This window comes from Anser brachyrhynchus (genome assembly GCF_964034855.1).
Source record: "Anser brachyrhynchus genome assembly, chromosome: 14".
NCBI classification, from domain to species: Eukaryota; Metazoa; Chordata; class Aves; order Anseriformes; family Anatidae; genus Anser; species Anser brachyrhynchus.
Window position 1 is genome coordinate 13397668 of NC_137709.1, and position 18485 is coordinate 13416152.

General features: G+C 50.7%; 1 protein-coding gene across 7 annotated transcripts in view; it reads left to right on the plus strand.

Annotated features, from left to right (window-relative positions):
• The window catches only part of SIL1 (SIL1 nucleotide exchange factor), a 94165-nt gene that overhangs the window by 61231 nt on the left and 14449 nt on the right, over positions 1 to 18485 (plus strand). The window lies entirely within an intron of this gene.

Sequence of the window (18485 nt, forward strand, 5' to 3'; positions counted from 1 at the left end):
TGCACCCTGTGGGCAAGGTGGGTTTTGTTGGTGCTCTTTTTGTTTTACGGGTGTCTGGGCGTTGTTGTGTGCACGGGTATAGTGCGCATTCCCCTGCACAGAGACTTCAGAAATGCATTGGATGGACCCAAACTTCAAGGTCAGAAGTGAAGACTGAAGATTGAAAGTCAGGACCATTATTATATCTGCTTATTTCTATGCCTAAAAATATGATCACTTTCTCCACCGTTATAAATTATGTATCACTTAGTCTAATATATAGTCTACAAATCTGCATTTCTTTTGCAACCTTACACAGAATGCAGTTGGTCTTCAGCATGTACAGAGTAATGGGGCTTCACTGACAGCAGCAGGTCCCCTGATTTACACCAGGAAATGATCCAGCTCATGATTTGAAACAGAGCTCGCCTTATTGATTACAATAAGATGCATTCCTTCATGGCAGAAACATAGACCTGCTTGTCATCTGCTGGCATATCTGAATATTTGAAACTGTAATTGTTTCCTTAGGGTTTTTAATGGCATGTGGATGTTTAATTATATGGTTCATGCAGAGGCTCTGGAAACATGTAAAGGCAACCTACAAAATAAAAAGGGGCTATCAAACCCTATCTTTCCGGATTTAGCTAATGGGACATGATCAAGACTCAAGAAATTCATTCTCTCATGAGATGAGTGTGTAGCACTGGCTGATGAAACTAATGTTCTTGCATAGTATTCCTCATTTTATTGGAAATGCCTTCCTTTGGACAGAAACCGTGTCTTTTCTAACGTGACAATATTAAAATACTGCTCTGAAAACTTTTAAGCCTTTTTTCTTTAAAGGACATTCTGACAGATGGTAATTTTGAGTGGTTCAGATGATGTATTGTCTGAGAGCTGAGTTCCAAAATGTGAGGAATATTATGCTTCAGTTTTGGATTTGCTTTTTTCTCCTTGCTGTGCTTAAGCTTTCTCAGTAGACACCTACATGCCAACTCATCTGCTTTGTGCTAGCTGGTTAATTTATTTGTTCGTACCTTTTCTCAGGTTACTCCATGCTCTGCTTAAACTGCCAGGGGCATTTCATGTACTTCACGCTAAGCGTTTTCGGTTGTGCTTTGTTCTTTGGAGGGGTTGTTATTTATTTCCTTCCCTCGCAGTTGTTCCTGGGGGCCTCAGTCTGGTGGCAGGACTTCCCTGTAACTGCCCAGAGGTGCCATAGCTCACTGGGCTGTGGGGACGTGATCTGATCTGCGCTCACGTGCCCCGTGCTGGTATCAGGTCCTCTGTTGGATGCTGAGCCGTGCCTGGGCAAGAGGCGGCAGTCTCCTGCTTGCCAAGGGGGTCTGTGGCACCTCCCAGCTCCCTTCAAGTGAAAGCAGCCAGGTTGGCTCAGGCCAGCAGGTTCAAGCTAAGCAAACCTTCCCAGAGAAAAATGGGATTGTGATCGTAGCAGCTCCTCTGCCCGGCCTGGGAGGTCGGTAAGTCCTGGCGTAGCCGAACCTGCAGGAGGTCGTTTGTGGTGCTGTCTGTAGGTGAGTGGTGTTACACAGGAGAAAACCACAGGGCACTGAGCAGTCTCAGACCTGCAGGGGTCAGATCCAGAACTTTAAACTGAAAAATGCTCAGGTTTTCTTCACGTTTGCTTTGTCTGTAACTCTGACTGGGTGGGTGCAGGCACGAAGCAGGGGAGGGATGGAGAAACCAGCTGCATCACCCAGGTCTTACTCCTGCTGTTCAGAGAGGTCAGAGCCGTGTCCTCCTACAGAGCCTGGTGATTTCCCAGGTTCACAGCCTAAAACTGAAGCTCTGATTTCCATCTCCAGGCCTGTAACTTTCACTGCAGCTCTTCCTCACTGCCAATGACCAGCTGCAGGTGGGAGGTGAATTTATAGCAGTTCTTCCCTTGCTTCAGGCGCTGGTTTCACAGTGAATTTCAGTGCAACTGCTGTAGAAGAGCAGCAGCACTGCCTCGGGCCGCGTCCCGGGCCCTGCCTGCGTGCAGTCTGGTGGGGATTTGGCTCAGAGAGCTGAAAACCAAGCTGGGGTAAAATGGTTTCAAGTAGATCAGCAATTTGAGTCAATGGGCCGTGTAGCTGGCCAAGATGCCGAAATCAGCAAAGGCAGGAGGGAGGAGGAGGAAGAGAAGGCACGGCAGGGGATGTTTGGGATTTCCTAGCCCTGATAGTAATCTGGTTTATTTGGCTTAAACTGGTTTTGAAAAGCAGTCTTAGCACAGAGGAGTTTGGTCCCCAGAGGGAAGGGTCCCAGGGAACTGCCTGGATGGATGCGGTCCTCCAGGGCTCCGTCTGCCTCTACTTGTGAGCCTCTGTCTTGGGAGAGAGTGACCTGGTACGGAAGAAATCAAGATTTCATCTCTTGTTTCTCTTATACGTCCTTCGTTTTAGACATTTGGGGTTTAATTGCCGAGTCTGTGACCAAACCAAACATCGTTCCATCTGGTAGAGTTCTCTGAGCGCTGCCCTTATTGCAACTCTGCAACCTCATCACAGCCTCACTGTTTTTAAACCTTTAACGAAATGTTTTCCATTCAGCAGTTTGCAAAAGTAAACTTCATTTGAACAATCCTCATGTGCTCTGATTGCAAATAAAAGTTAAATGCACGAACAAAAATAATTGCTAGGCATGTGGGATTGTACATTTAGGTATCCATAATTCACTAACAGTATATGCCAATACACAACATTATCTGGATTTTCAGTGATTGCATTAGCATAAAAGCATGTTAGCATTTATCCAGTGGTACTAACATTTAAATATATATAAAGTATGAAATATTAAGATACAGCATTTTGGAGGCAAGTGAAACTACTGTCTGTAAAATGTTCTTGCATATTTCTGAAGGTACGCTCCGGCATCTTCGGATGACAATCAGCATTCGCACCATTGGGTCCAAACATTGCAAAAATGTCAATGTTTTATGCAAAGAGGAGCTATATTAAGCTAAAAAGATTGCTGATGAGAGAAGTGTCTTCTGATGTCCTCTAAGCTATTTACAGGCAACATCTTCCTTTGTTCGCAGCACAGCCAGGCCTCTGTGCAATTTGTATCTAGATGTTTCACAAGACTGGAAATGTTAGCCAGGAAGGATTACGTTTGTGCTTAAAACCTCAATTTTTAAAAACTTTACCACCAGGAAGCATTTTTCCACACCAATAATTTGAACATTTTAATATTTTGCAATAAAAGGATTTTTGTAATCCGTTTAGGAGGGGAACAATAATTTATGTCAAATGCATTCTTGAAGCTTTATCCCAAATGATCCCCATATGCTTAGGGGTGAATTAGAGGTGAAGAAGGAGAGGAGCTAAGCCATGCAGCCTGTGAGGCAAAGAGAAGCGGTTTGTATTTCACGGGGAGAGGGCAGACAGGGCAAAAAGTGAGATTTTGGTGTGGCCTAAGTGGGAGCCAGGACCTGAGTTCTGTTCGAGCCGTGTAGCTGGGGACAGGATCTCCAGCCAGCGGTCTGATCTCGTGTGTGGCAGATGTCCTGCAGAACACCAGGCAGTCCCCAGCACAGCCTCTTTGGGTGGGAGACCTTCCAACAAGCCCGAAGCTACCGGGATCTCGCTGTTCCCCATTTCAGCCCTGAATGATAAATCAAGTGTTACGACTTGGCAAAGGCTTGGGAGTAAACCCGTCCCAGCTAGTAACCTGGGCATCGTCTGGCGGCAGCCTGGAAGTTTCCCAGACGTGTCTCATGTCAGCCCATTGCCTCTCTTATTCATTTCCCATAAGTTACAAACCCCTGGAACTCTGACAACGTGCATCACAAACATCCCGAGAGCCGTTACTCATCTCAGCCAGCCCCAAGGCGCCTTGAGAGCTTGCCCTGTGTCGGCAAGGAGGAGCCTGGAAGAGGAGCCCGGAGCCGTGGGTCCGCGCTGAGCTGTGCTCGGGCTGCTCAGCACCGTGAGGTCTGCCTGTTCTCACTTCGGCTTCTCATTTTTCATCTTCTTTCCTTCGGGAGGTAGGAACGGGGGAATGTTGTGTCTCGCACCCCCTGTATCTGTTGGTATCTCGGTGGTGTCCGCTCTCCTACCGCATCCGACTCCTGTGTCTGTCGGAGGAGTACTGGCGGCTTTCAGGATCTTTGCCAACAGGAGAAAATCCCCACCAGATGTAACGATTTGGAATTAAGTTTGACTTCGCAATGAAACTGGTTGATGCTCACTGCTGTTTAATATTGAGGTCCAGTGGTACACGATAAACTCAGGAAAAGTAAAATTGAAGACCTTGCTTTGGTTCTGTCTCATAAGGACAGAAGAATCTCCAGGCAGAAAGATACATATAGTTAGCTTAACAAGCACTGTCCCTTCCCATTTATTTCAAATCCATCTTCATGTTTGTCTCTTCCTCCTCCGGCTTCTCTTTTTACACCCTGCAATCTTTTCCCATCTCTTTATTCATTTTCGCTGTTTGCTTTGGTGGCCTTGTTTGACAACTTTGTGTGCTGCCACCTTTCAGACGCAGTAATTCTAGCTCAGCTCCCTGCCCACTGGTAATTTCTTGCTTTGTAGATTCTATTCTATTTTTATTTAAACTCCTGACTTGTGTGGAGTTAGCAGCCTCACTGCACTTAATTTCAAATTAATTTGATTGGGTCACCTCAATTTTTTCTGTAACGATAATGAACTCAACCTATTTAGCCTTTTCCCATTATAAATAACCTCGACAAAAACTGCAGTGCGGTATAAAACTGTGTTTCGTCATTATGGTTAATTACACAGAAGAATAAATCCCTAAACATTTTTCATCATCTGAAATATAATAAGGAAGTGTAATTAACAATTAAATAGTAAACTGCCATCCTTGTGCTCTCATGAAAACAGGAAGAGGAGACCCCGGGAGAAAAATCTAGAATCTGAGTTTTGCTTCTGTTTTCATTTTCCTGAGTGTTTTGGTCGTGTAAATGCTGGGTAAGGGCAGGTTTCTGGAGGCTGACCCGGTGCAGCAGGGGAGGACGTGGTGGACATGGGACGGGTGGACATCTAGCACATCTTAGCCTGTCCCAGTGGGATTGTTTCGGGCTTGGGGATGTCTTCACTTTGGATGAATGTGGGGAATTTTTCAGGTATTGACCCCACAAGGAGGCAGGGGCTGCAGAGCCGTGCAGGAGCTCGCTGGCGTGCTCAAGCTGGCGTGCCCTGAGCGCACCGCTCGCGGGAGAGCTGGCGGTGCCTGGGGACCTAAGCCCGCTGGCCGGGCTCAGCAGCGCCCTGCCTTTAGCAGGGATGTTGGTGACACAACCTGCAGAAAAAAGTCCTCGCAGCCAGGTCACGCGTTGTATAAAACACCTTGTTTCTGTCTTCTCTCATTTAGGAAAAACACGAGGCGTGCTCTCCGCTAAAGCCGTTGAGTTCTTGTGGTTCATTTGTAAGAAACGCACTCAGACTGGTTACCTAATCACTTTCTGCAAAAAACAGCCCAAACTCGCTGGGTTTGGTGCTTCATCACTGGATGCAACATGTATTCCTTTGTCACTTAAGCCACTATTTATTCATCATCCATGTTCTGTGTTTATCCTTTCTACTACAGCCTCTGCACTCAGTTAATGGCTTCACAAGCTTCAAAGATTTTCCTACATAACACCTACATTATTTTCCTGACCTGCTGCGACTTTTCCATGTCGCGTGTTCCCTGCATTCCCTCCGAGTAATAGGTGCAAAACGCTCCACAAAGAAGAGGCATCTGCGTCTCCTCTTTAATCACGTTGTGCAGAGGGCTGTAGCAGCCCGTCGCTAATGTGTTTTTAGAAGGGAGGTTGAGAAAGTGCATTGAATAGAACAAAGAAACAAAAAATGGGAGGAAGACGAACAATGAGAGCAGGAAATGCGGGATCTAGCCTCAATTACATACCTGCTCTGAGCAGGGGTTGGGGTGGACAGAGCTGGCCCAGTGATTACGTCAATTGTCTGAGCTGCTATGGGAGGATCTGGATCCCGTCCCTTTCTTTGCAGGTCCTGCTGTGTGCACCCTCCTACCCCTTTCCTGATTGCTGCTTTTGTTGGATTTAATTGCTGGCAGGCTGTACGCTGCAAGCATGCAGAGGCAGATCCCTCCGGGTTCGCAGCACGACCAGGAAAGGCAGAACCAGGCTTCCGAAGGGGTCCTGGGGGCCTGCCCATAGCTCTCATGGGATTCCAGGCGGCGTCTGGGGTTTAGCTCCAGTTTCTTGCCAGCCCGCTGTTGTTCCCCTGCTCTCCCCGTCGTGCCGAGGAGAGGAAGGCAGAGCTGCTGGGCTCAGGGCTCGCGTAGGGAGCAAATAAAACCAGCCAGCAGCCGTGGGCTGTCACAGTGCCTAACGCTGGCCCTTGCCTGTCCTGGTTGAAGAGGGATCAAGTCTCGGCACATGAGCTCGTGCCCAGGCTGGCATCCTCCAGCCTGCCTGTTTTCCAGATACTGTGTTTTGATCAAGTTTTTTGTCTTCTGTCTGCTCGCGTGCTTTAAGATGCAGCGAAACAGTTGGTTATTCATCCACAAAGACAGTTCCTCAGGTCTTCCACCAGATTGCTTCCAACCGCAGCCCCTTCAAGGCTCTCCAAGTGTTTGCATAGGGTAATGTTCTGCCGAGAGAAAAAACAACAGCTTACTGGAAATTATCTTTTTCTGAAGAAACTCATCATCACTGTTGACTGCCTGCATCTTCCCTCAGGTGCTGACGTTCTGCATCTTCTTGTGAGCCAGATTTTGATCTGTATTTTAGACGATCCTATTTCTGCTTAAAAGAAAATGTCCACTGGAAGCCCTCAGAGCTGCCTCGCGTGGTTTGGAAGGGGATGACCAGCTGGCTTGGCTGTCTGGGAGGCCGGGCAGACCTCTGAGCCCTGCCAGGCTCCGGGGGGCAGCCCCTGCCCCGTGGCTTGGAGCCATCCCCTGGGTTTGAGAAACGTTATCGCCGCTGCTGCCCACCGAGTCGTAGCTCCTTGATGCCACTGCGTGAGTTCTGAATAGATCTGAAGCCCAATTTGGTTCTCTGTACGTCACTTATCCTTTCCGCTGCAGTTAACGAGTTGCCAGGGTAGCCAGTTCCAGAAGGCAACCATCAAAGGGCTGCGTCCTCGCGTCCATCAGACGCGCCTGGCTGTCCCGCAGCGCACTTCGGTTCTCGCAGATTCTCACTGGTATTGTCTGTTATGAATCTAGCACAGAGTGCACCATGTAACTTCTCTGTCTCTCCTTTTTAAATTTTCTGAATGCCCTGAAAATAGGTGATGGGAAAGAGAAAGGACTCTGCCAGCAGTCAGGTGGTGTTAGCTGGAGCCTGCGTGATACGTGGGTCACGGCCAACGCCCCGTCCATCACGCTGCTCCCTCCGTGTTCGTGGCCGTTTCTCAGTTATTCCTGCCCCAACGCCGAGCTGTACCTGTTCAGTTTTGTTAACTGTCCTGCAGCTGACCTGTCCATCGTGAGCATCCCTGCATTTTTTGGCTGTCACTGAAGGAGGATCGCATCTTTGGGAGAGGAACGAGTGAGCACGGTGCTGCTGCTTGGCTGGCGGCCGGGCGGCGATGGGCACAGCTCGGCCGTGGCTGTTTGAGGGACAGGCTGTTAGTCCTTGGCTCTGTCTGCTGAGATCAGTAATTAGGGGTGTTGCTTTTTATAAACCACTAGATCAACATAGGAGTTGCCTTATTAAAATGGACATGCAGGTCTGTCTGGTTGAAGCGCCTGTGGCTGGGTTTCTGGGAGGTAGGAGCAAAAATCCTGGGGTGGTAACGGCACCGTAAAATGCAGAGGTTCCCCTAGCCTTAAGCAGCTAAAAAATGCCACATGAGATGAAACGCAAGGGTTCTTGGTTGGTTTATTATCTATTCCTGTCAACGTAACAGAGTTTAAAAGGGTTTCTGGATTCTGGTCCATGCCTGGTGCAGCAGGGTGCCGGCTGCAGGAATGCGTTCGGTCGGCTGCTGCACACGTGGGCGCTTCTCTTCTCCTGCTGCGAGCTCCCCACCTCCCTTCGGACGGGGACGGGAGCACATCTCCATACATGCTCCTGTCCTAAGAGCCCATGAATGTGCTTTTGGTGTGTTTGTGTCTTTCACCAAGCAGGAATTCACCTGTGTTGTTCTCCAAATTAATACCCTGCTGATCTTATTTAACAAAATCTTTCTCCAAGCTGAGAACTGTAACGACCCTGAAATTTTCTTACTAGAAAATGCTTTTTCTTCTCAGGCACTTTGTATTGAAATCTGTCTTAATTTTGGTTCAGCTAGTGTATGAAAACACACGGTGCTGCTTTATTAGTCCCTGGAGGAATAAAGACAGATGGAACCCAAACTGGAGTCGGCGTTAGGATTAACCAAACCCTTCAAGAGTTGCGTGGAGCTGGGGCTTGGTCCTGCCCGGGCAGCATCCCAAGACCAGTTCAGGTGGCGTGAGTCCCCACGCGCGGGCTGAGGAGCTCGGTGTGACAAATGCAGATGTCACTTGGTGGGCTCAGTCCCGGGTTGTCCCCTGCAGGTCGCGACACGGGTCCTGGGACGGGTGCAGGTGTGTTTTGTTCCTGGAGGAGGGCACGAGGAGCTGGTAGAGCTGTGCCAGCGATGGGAAGAGGAGCCGAAGGGCGCATCGGGGTCCCTGGCACGCGATGACGCGCTTCGGTAACGAGCTGCTATTTCTGGTCTCGAGCTTCCCACAGCTGTGCAGTCATTGATGGCTCTTGTGCGACTGCTGCGATAGAGAGCAGAGCTGGGTGGGGGGAAGGCTTTGAGGTGTGTTCCAAGGAGTTTGGGAGCGTGGAGGTGCAGAGGCAGCGCGTGGTTCGTGTGTGCTGGGGGCATCTTTGCTTTTGCAATGTTGAAGGGTGCATCTGCCCCTCGAAAGGGAGCAGCGGAGGAGTACAGGGTGGCATTGTCTGCCTGGATTTGGGCATTAGCGGGTGTTTCTGGAGTCTGTAGCCACGCACTTTTAAAGTTTTTCTCACCTAGCTCCTGGAAAGGACAAAGAAAAGAAGTTGCAGAAAGGAGGTCTCCGCCTCGTGCCTTGGAAGCCAGCCCTCCCCACGCAAACCAGCCGAAAAGCTCCAACCACGGCCACGCGTGCATGGTCAGCAAGTCCTCAGCAGCTTCAGTGCTGAGGAGCAGCAGTGAGTGAAGGCAGAGTTGCTTTGCAAAGGCCAGAGCAGGTCAGCACACGGAGTAGTGTCAGTGTGTCTGGAGAGGGCACGAGGGGGGCGGCTACGTGCAGCTGTGGCCCCCCCAGCAGGCAGCCCAATTTCCAAGCCCATGGCTCGGTGCTGGCCGCACATCTCCCCCTGCACAGAGCCATGGCTTGTGCTGCCATGGGGTGTGCTGGCCATAGAGAGGGTTTTGGATGCCTCCACCCTGGCTAGTTGAATGAAGCAGAGGGTTTTAAAATAATGTAAAGAAGGATTTGGTGTGGAAAGTTGATATTGCCCGTAGCAGTCATGGTTTGATGTATGCAGAGTGAGCAAGGGGCAGAAGTGGAAGAGGAGCAGCTTCCATGGAGGCACATCAGCTGGGAAGAAGGTGCAGAGGGACACGTCCCTTCAGGCCAGCCAGGGGAGCCTTTCGCATGGGCCAGCCACCTTTCCTGCAGCGCAGCAGCAGCGATTCTGAGTTAAGAACGCAAATATAGGACCTCGCTAATTGTCCTGGGGAGCAGGAGGGCTGCTGCAAATGAGCTGATATTGCAGATCGATAGGGAGTTGAGCAAACACGTGAAGCATCTAGCCTGGCACCTCACAGAACATCCATTGTTCATTTATTCTGACAAGCGCAATTTGTTTTTTGTTATTCATGATACCCTCTAGCACGGCAGGAAATATGCCATAGTGTATTTTGTACAGGGAGGAAGGGTCTGCAGTGCGAGCTTTCTCTGCAGGACGTGCCCAGGAAGTCTTAGAGAAATAGCGTGAGGCTGCTGTGGATTTTCTTTTCTTTCTTTGTGGGCTCTGGGGATTGCAGATCAGCGGATTGTGGATTAGTGGATCAGGAATTAGAAATGCATTTTTCATTTTTATGTTACACGCTAATGAACTGACAAATTTAATTTCTTTAAATCCAGCTACTTTAGCTAGAATAAGTGAAGTCTTTTTCTGTCTCTTTTGGTAACTCAGAAAAGGCTGAATCGAGATCTCTTTGGGCATCACGTCACATAAATGCAGTTATTTGTTTTAGACCGTTGCCGTTATCAAAGTGTAGCCAGTTTGCAAGAAAAGAGCTCGTTGCCCGTGGGTGGTCGCCGAGCAGGGCTGTGGCGTGCTGTGGGCAGAGCTGCATGGTGGGCTGCAGCTCTGCCGGCGGCGTGCGGCTCGTCAACACAGCCAGGTGAAGCCGAGCCCGCGGGAGCTGGTGGCAGAGCCTGGTGGCTCTGGCTGCGGTGCTGGAGCCAGCTCAGGCGTCCCTGCCAGTTGCTACTGGGTAGGCACCCTTCTGAGCCCACTGCTGCTGCTCCGCGGAGAGTCTTCATGGCACGGCCGCTGCGATGGCTCCAGTGAGTCGTGCTTGGCTGACATCTAGTGCATTTCTCTTGCCCTTAGGCTCGTGTGTGTGAATGAAGCTGAAGCTGGATTGCTCCGTGTGCAGGGTCCGGGACCCCGGGCAGCATCCTCACCCTGCCGTGCCCACTGCTGTAAGGGGATGGGGTTTGGGGGCCCTGGTGCCGGTGGGTGCAGGCTGCAGCAGGCTCCCAGTGCCTCTGCTGTAGCTGCGCTGTTCTGCAGGTCCCGTGGGATGCGCCTCCCTACCCAAAAGCTGTACCAGGGCAGGCACAGAGCAGCACAAGGCATTTATGTCATTAAATGCCTGACGGACTGCGCTGTGGGACCTGATCTGCGGGGGGAAACCAGCTCCATTGTTACCCCGTCACTTTTCAGAGCTTTAAATGAGAGCAAAACAAAACGGACGTGGCTTTCTGGAGCAGCCTTTGTTCGCTCACTTTGTGATCTTGAAAGTGGGTCTGAAGCACGGCTCGACGCGAGGTGCCAGCACCCCAGCAGAGCCGTGGGCTCGTGCCCACCACGAGCTTTGTGCCCGGCGAGGAGCACGTGTCCTGGCGCAGCCCGCGCCTTGCAGGAGGGTGCCGGCACGCCAGTCGCTCCCCGTGCCTGACGGACGGGTTTGGGGCTCTGCCCATCACGTCTTGATTACCGATTAACATGATGGAGCTGGAAAGTACGTCTCATTTCTCCACCTGAACCCGACAGGTGGGGATCTATGTTTCCCGGTTTATTGCTGTGCCTTGTTATAACCTATTTATGACTGATTGAAAAGCAGAGGCTTTCTATAAAGGGAGACTTTTAATCTCCTCGCAGAGATGAGTGTGTTTCCCTTCAGGAAGCGTTCATCCTTTGCTGCTTATCTCTAGCCCACACTTTAAACCTGAACCTGGCAGAGACCAGAAAGAAGGCAGGATCAAAGCAAAAATAATTGCGATCGCTGGCTTCTGTGGGCAGTTTAAACCCATTATTCCTACTCACTAACTAGTTATTCCTAAATAACTCATGCTAGAGACAATTCAGCTGTTGCAGCATCTTCTTGATGAAAAGCACTCAAATGCAATAACCATGGCAACAGTTGCTGAGGGCCGGCCGCAGCGAGGGACGGAGCTGGGTTTTCTAAAGGACGAGGGACCCAACTTCGCTAACAAATGACCCTGTGACGTGCCCAGGGGACGACGCATGGTGAGCACTGCCTGCTGGCCTGGTGGGGACCCAGCTGTGGGCAGCACCCTGGGGACGTGGGCTGCCCCAGTGCAGCCGGTAACGAGCTGTGCTTCGTTAGTGGTGGGCATCGTGCCCTCCGAATGAAAGGGGAGCTCGTCACCTGAAAGCCAGGGGAATCAATCGGGAGAGGCCAGTTTGGGAGCCTCAGGAGGAGGCAACTCTGATCCCAAAGCCACAGGTGTGGTTCACGCTGCCTGTGCGTGGCGAGCAGGCTCCAGTGTCTGGCTGCTCTGGGAAAGACTGCAAATTTCTGCTGTTGATTTCCGTCTTGTTCCTGGTTCCCTGGCGTGCAGATGACCCTTCTCTTAAAAGCCTGTCTGGCCCCAGGCTCCAGGCTTTCGCTTGGACTCCAGCAAATGCTTTAGTTCTGGGCAGATTTGGCATTAACCAGCTTCCAGTAGATCCTCCCCATGCTGCTAGGCAGCAACGTGAAGGTAAGGAAAGGACGTTGGTCAGCTGAGCCACCTCTTTGACTTTCAGGAGGACTCAGCTGAGTAAGGTACTTCATTTCTTCTGAACAGCTGTCTCTTGGACTTCCCTGCAGGGAAGGGATGAGCAGGAAGGCAGGCTGCCGGAGGTGGCTGCTGCGGGGTCTCTCTCTGCGTGCGGTGGCTGGCAGGGTGCAATCCCACCCAGCCCCAATGGGAGCATCAGAGTGCCGCAGGCAGATAGCAGTAATAAATACGTACAAGTCTCATTGCAGAGCTGCTGCTTTGTTAGAAGAAGCCATCGGTAAGACCACGATTGAAGCTCTGCAAGGGATGTGACAATAGCCATGTGGTGTTGCAGGTGGAGGAGTCAAGGAACGAGCTGAGCTAATGACAGCAGGGCTGTGCCTGCAGGGGCTTTTCTCTGACGGTCCTTCCTCCATGGTTGGTGCCGTCCCCTTGCCCACGGCATCTTCTGAGTGCTCGCTCTTAGGACAACACCGTAAAGACCTCTCCAAATGCCCTGATCTTAATCTCAGGTCGGGAGCATAGGTTATGAGATCAAGGCGTTTCAAATAGCTTAGTGGGGAGCATGTTATTTTTATCAGGCAGTACTCTCTTTCTATTGTCTTACTTAATTGGACATTTTGTAAGTCTGAAAAGTAAGAGGAAACTCTTTAATATTAACCAGAAGAAAAGAAGAGCCTGCTAAAAGGCAGCATTTTTACAGATTTCCGAGAAGGAGGCAGTAAATACTCCACCTCTGCTTAATAATAATAATAGCCGGGCTAAGTATCTCTAAAAATATAAAATAATGTGTGCTTATTTGGAATAGTCAACATCCTTATCAGCTTGCTGTCATCTCTACAAACAAGTTTCACTAGAGATTCTGGGCATGATTTTCAATGGCTCAGAGCAGCTGGAGCTTCTTTGACTTCAGTGAAAAGTCTGAGTGCTTGGCACGGCGGCAAACCAAGCCTCTTCCTTTCTGCCTCAAATTGGGTCTTGATTCTAAGTGAGATGAATTTTCTCCTCCTGATAATTCTGTGCATCTGAAGTGATTACAGCTCCGCGTGAGTGCTCTTTTCGGAGATTTGAATGCAGCGTTTTCTTCCGTCTTAAAAAGGTTCCTCCGAGCCTTCTGATGCTGGAGAGGGGGAAAAAATCCTGGTGGAAGCTGTCACATCTTCCTATGCAGATTAGAGATTAAAACTTTTATTTTTATAAAACACATACGGGGGCTAAATCAGAACACTTCTGTTCAGGCGAGCAGGTTTTGGCTGTGGCAACATGCTGCTAAATTCTTCCCCGGCGGTGGGGAGGCAGAGCCGGCGAGTGCCATTATTTGGAGTTCTTAGAGAGTGAGCCTTAATGTTTGCTTAACTCCACTAAAAATAGGCACCACCCTCTTTTCCTAATAGGCAGCATTTGTCACACTTGATTCATTTCCTCTCCCAAACTGAGTTCCTTCATGAATATTCATCCGTACTCCCCAGGAATCTGCCCGTCCTCAGAAGTTGTACTCGCGGTGCCTGTGCCCTAACAACGCGAGCCAACCTTTACAGGCTCACCAAAAACCCAGCCTGAGCCAGGGAAACGTCGCAATATCAACGGCCCTCATTGATATCTGTCTTCTCCGTGAGCCGTGATTGCTCGTTATCCCGCGATGAGACCCGTAACAAGTCTCCGGGTCCTGTTGTCATAGCAGCACCGCATCGCCCGGCATCGCGAAGTCTCTGTCGCTGCTAATTGTGAGATGGGAGGATCGTTGTGGCAGTTTTTCTAGTGGGGATTAGGCCAAAAGGTCCCTTCTGAGCTATGATGAATGTGGTTCCCTTCAGAAGCTCCTGAAACTTGGTAGTTACAGGCGGTTTGTGAAGGGGAAGCTCTGCGTGGCGGAGAGAGGGGCAGCAGTCCTTGCAGGGCTCTCCCCATTCATGCTCAGCCACTGCTTAGAGCCGGGAAAAATCAGAGCTGCCAAGGGAAATGTGAAACATGCTCCGTGTTTAAGGGAGTCCTTCGGTTCCTCAGACCTGGGAGGCCCAGCACGAGTCAAATGTCCCTGCTCCTGTGTTGTGCTCTGCGTTGGTGCTGGCACGGGAGAGATCTGCTTCTGCCCGATGGGTGCTGGGGAAGCCACGAGCTGGAGGAGCGCGGGGCCGGCAAAGCTGCGGGACCCTCCAGCCCTGGAGCCCCTGGCCATCCCCTGGCCCCCCGAGGGATGTGGGTGGAAGGCCATCTGTAGGATGTGAAGGCAGGTGACACAACGCGTTGCTTTTGGGGTGAGCGCAGTGAGGTGCCCGTTCCCTGTGTGCGGGGCCTGCCAGCGCACCGGGCAGTATCTCCCCGCTCCCTGGCAGTCACCCCATCCTCCCTCCATTTGTTCGCGGTGCTGCCACCTGCCAGCCTTGCTGGTCGTTGAAGAAATTCAGGGTCTGGAGGTTGCAGAATCGCAGCCCGGTGTTGTTCCCCAGGCTTGTGAGGACCACCCGTGGGAGACGCCTGTTCCCTTTGCCAGCAGGGCAGACCGCGTTGCTTTTGAGCAACGTGCTGCCAGAGTTTTATAGGGGCTGCTGTGGGTGAGAAATATGGGTAGCAGAAAGAACGAGCTGTTAAGACCTTCCGTCCTTCGTGATTTATCAGCGAGGATGCCGTCCCTGACGGGGGGGAGCTGCCCAGGACTCCGGGTCGGCGCGGCTGCTCTCGCGCTGCGTGCCCGGGAGCGCGGGGCCGGGGGCAGCAGGGGCTGTAAGTCCCCTCGGGCTGGTGACATCCCATCGGCAGGCTCGCTGCTGGCTCAGCACCGCGGCGGGGATAAAGGCGGTCTGTGACGGATGCTCTCCGCTTCCTGCCTGCCGAGGGATGGGGATCAGCTGTGCTCCTTCCCAAAGACCTCCTCTGTTAATACGCGGGGCAGATTTGTCCTCCGTGCACGTCACTGGGTTTACTCCAAAACTCTGAAATGCAGCCAAAATAATCCCTGACCTAAACGTAGGCGTGAGCGATGTTTTTAAAGAATTAAAAAGGAAAAAAACATATCCTAACCCTCTCAGCCTCTCCCCCCACATCAAAAACTCCACTGGCCAAGCCCTGCAAATGAGTTTTTTGTCTTTTTCGTATGTGCAGTTAGGAGCCAGATTTTTAAAGGCTGGCTTTCAATTTTACAGGCGTTTATTATAGGCATGAATAATTGCTGGCACTGTGCTACCACTGCTGTTGTTTGCTCTTACGGTTTAGGCCAATTACATATGTAAGACCCTGATTTACAAGCAAAAGCAGAACTAAAGTGGCTTTGTGGCCTACATTTCAAGAACAAGTAATGTGCCCCCAGTCAGCTGTACGGCCCCAGATTTGTGCTGTGGAACACGGAGGTCCATTGCCATAAATAAGGGGGCCCAGATTGTCAAAGGCATTATGTGACGTGCTGTCACAGCGCGGCGTGAAGGACGTCGACGTGGATCAGCTTCTGAGGACCGGGAGCTTGCCCAGATTTATCCCAGGGCAAACACGCTGGAAGATTTGTGCCGGATTTGGGGAATTTACAGAGAAAGCACACAAAAGGGAGAGAATTTGAGCTACACGGTAGTTTTGCGAGATGGACTTGAACAAAAAGCAAAGTTCTATTTCCCAACGTGATAATTGGTTTGTCTCCTACCCCTACTGCCAAGCGATCTCTCCTGGGGGCGAAGAACAGATGAGATCCACTGCTGAATTTCACATTGATCAATTGAGATCAAATCGAGGTTGTTTTTCCCTAGGTTTTGTACAGCAGGCAGAAAGGAAGCAGAAAGGAGGCAGGTCAGTGTGCTGACTTGGTGGGGCGTCTCACCCCGCGCTGCCGGTGCCACTTGGTGCCGCCAGCTTTGGGGCAAGGCAGAAAGCCAGCCAGCGCGGCAAGGGAGGGGAAAGGGCCGTACGGATCCTCCCTGGGCTGGTTTCCAGCTGGTGCCCTTGTTGCTGGGGGTAAAAAAGGAAGGACAGAGGAAGGCAGGAGGTGTGCGGATCCTGATCTCTTCATCACGAGTCGCTAACGGGTGTTGTCTGCGGGAAGCAACAGCAGCTCCGCTCAGGAAGGAGGCCAGACTTTCACACTTCAGGGGATGGCCACGGGAGGATGATGCACTCGTGTCGTTAGTCATGAGCGCGGAACAGGCGGCTCCTCATCTCGCAGGGTTTGTGTGCTCAGCTGGAGGCCGTGGCCGCCTCCCCTGCGTGAAGGGCCTGAGATCAGCGCGACTGCCGCCTGCCGGGCTGAGGGATGCTGGCAAGGGGACACCCTTGGTGCTCCTGCGCGGCCTGACGCATGTCTGTCCAGGCAGGAAGCATCAGCTAAGGGCCGTTGGTTTCCGAAGTGGTTCCTTTGAGCATCCGCAGCCTCTGCAGGTCGGCACAGCACCCCACGGCCCCCAGCACCAGGCAGAGACCACCCGGCGGTCTGCACCGTGTCCGTGATGGCTCCGAGGGGCAATCACTGCCCTCTTTCCTCCCCTGACCAATGCAGTAAAGGACAGATGGAAATGCAAACCCAGGTTTGTTTACTAGGCTGTGATCAACTGGAATATTACCGTCCCGGCAATCCTGGCAAGTGTTCCCTCCTTCTGCGCCTTCGCAGCACATGTGTGAACTTCTGGTTGTGTCACCTTCCCGTCCTCTCCTAACAACGTCTGACAGTGGGAAGTGATCATCGCAGCTAACGTTTGGGTAGCGTATGTCTTTCCACAGTTCCAGAGTGTTGAATAAATTGAACCCCGCTTCCTCCTTCACGTTCAAGCTGTTTCTGAATCCAGGCTTCACATCTTCCACGGCGGCTCTCAGCCCTCGGAGGTTTCTTCTGCCCCAGTGATCAAGCCCTTAGCGCCTGTCCCGGCAAACGTACCTCTGGTGCCCACGACTGCTCTCCAGTACACAGGCAGTGCTCATCTCAAGATCTTCCTGGCTTTTCCTAACCATTTCATTCCCAGGCTAAGCCCATCTGTCGGCTCCCTCCTCCACCGTGGCAGAGGAGGGTTTTTTGTCTATGCCATTAAGGTCATGAAAACTTAATTGGCGCGTTGGCTTTCTGTGTCGAGGTATCTGTTCTCTCCATCCCACTGATGTAGGACACACTACTGAAATTCCCCTCTTCTTGTGTAAGTGCCTTATTCTACTGCATCTTTTATGCAAAATGTTCCCTTCTGAAAGTGCTTCACCTCCTTGCTCCTGCCCTTTCTGAGCGTTCAGTTTAGCTGTGTTTCTTTGTTTTCTATATACGGATGTTCATTCATTGCTTTATTAACATATTTTGTTAGCTAGCTTGGTCCTTGTAACTCCTTGACAGCTTGATTCAGGCATTCCTAGTTATTTCCAGTGCCCTTTCTCTGAAGATGGGCTCCACGCCACCAAGCTTCAGTCTTCCTACGTGTATCCACCTGAGCCAAGTGTCCAGGCTCCATCTCCAACCAGGAGAGAGACGCCTCCAAAAGACAAAGCATCGTTGTAAGGCAGGACTCAAAGACAGCCCCAACTCCCGCAGGGTAGGTCATTTTTTTCTGTTCACTGCTGCTGACCAAATTCCTCAGAAACTAAAAAAAAAAAAAAGACACAGACCCCTGTAGAGCCAATCCAAAGCTTTTGACTGTAGACTTGCCTTTCTGGGTTAGCCTGGGCAGGCTCCTTGGAAATCCAGGAACAGTTTGGTTCTCTGGGGATGTACAGACTGCAGATTGGAACATGGTACCGAGGGAGCCCAGGCAGCTCAGTGAAGCTAGATATCTTAATTTTAGGTGTCTAATGTTAAGTGAGATGTATCTAACACTTAGAAAGGTTTGGGGGAATGTCTCTGTCTTATTTTATATTTGGAAAATAGAAAGGTACATAGTAAATGTTTGAAAAACAACAACAACAATAATAACAGTAATTATAGGTGGGTGCAATTTTCCTTTATCTTTCAACTGAAGCTACAAGAAAAATTACTGCTGTGCTGATATTTGGCAGGGACACCGACGCGAGTACCCACTTGTTTCTGAAAAATGCTGTTGGATTTTTAATGACCATCAGCAGCACAACCTTGATTTTAAATGTCATCCTAAATGTAGCAGTTCCAGCCTCCTCTGCCATAGTATGTGGGTGTTTGAGTAGGGATGAATCAGAAAGCAGAAAGAATTACTGGTGCTTTCTGTCACTCCCAAATTTTCCTCGAGGGCTTCCCACCCAGGAACGGGCTTGAAGAGCCCGTGGTCTTGCCCTGCAGCATCACAGTGCTGCTCCTGGGACGGAAAACCCTGCTGTCGCTCTCCCTCTCTTAATGCCTGGAAGTCCCTTGATCCAGAACTGGTTCATTGGATTTATCTGGGAACTGTTATTCCACGGGTCACACTTTGTGTTTA